This window comes from Penaeus monodon, chromosome 27, assembly GCF_015228065.2.
Source record: "Penaeus monodon isolate SGIC_2016 chromosome 27, NSTDA_Pmon_1, whole genome shotgun sequence".
NCBI classification, from domain to species: domain Eukaryota; kingdom Metazoa; phylum Arthropoda; class Malacostraca; order Decapoda; family Penaeidae; genus Penaeus; species Penaeus monodon.
The window spans coordinates 3,350,140-3,350,888 of NC_051412.1; positions in this window are offsets into that span (position 1 = coordinate 3,350,140).

Here is a 749-nt window from a genome sequence, read left to right on the forward strand (position 1 = left end):
GCGAAGGGCGACACTCTGCGTCGTAAAAACTATGAAAATTAGGTGTATTTATTTTTTTTTTCTTTTTCGTCACTGTACTTCTGAATTCCTTCTGTATTATTTTACGCTAATTACAGTACGCCCTTTCTTTACCTCTAAGTATTCTACGGGAAAGTGAGTTTTGAGTTTACCTTCATTATTCATATAATCTGTTTTCCATTTTTTTTAGATGAAATATCGTCCGAAACACTGTTAGGAAACATGGTTCATATCTTCTGTAAAAAAATATCATTTAAGAATAAGTGTTTAAGGGTTGTAAAGATTATATAGTAACGCTAAAGTAAGTCGTAAGAAAAAACGATACCATATTGTTTTGTTTTCGTTCACAAGAGGGCGGGGCGACGGTACATTATATAACTGTGAAAGGAACTAAGGAAATCATTATTTAGATTAAAAAAAAAAAAAAAATTCTAATCTGATTTTGTATCTATTGTTGGTCTTAAAATGATCATGGTATCTGGCTTAATACAACCTACAAAGATGATTATGGAAATCATGGTCATCAATATTTTTTTTGTCATGATGTTTTATATGTAAAACCATCATATTCCCCTACGTTATTGTCACTTAAAATAGCATCAGTGCAACGGAGTAAAGTGTAAAACGTTCGGTCTTTTGTGAGAGATAAGGCATCCTTTTATATAACTTAAGCATTGATCTCCCTCACCGATTCATTAAAGGAAATCTAATCCTTTAAGTTACCTAATTAG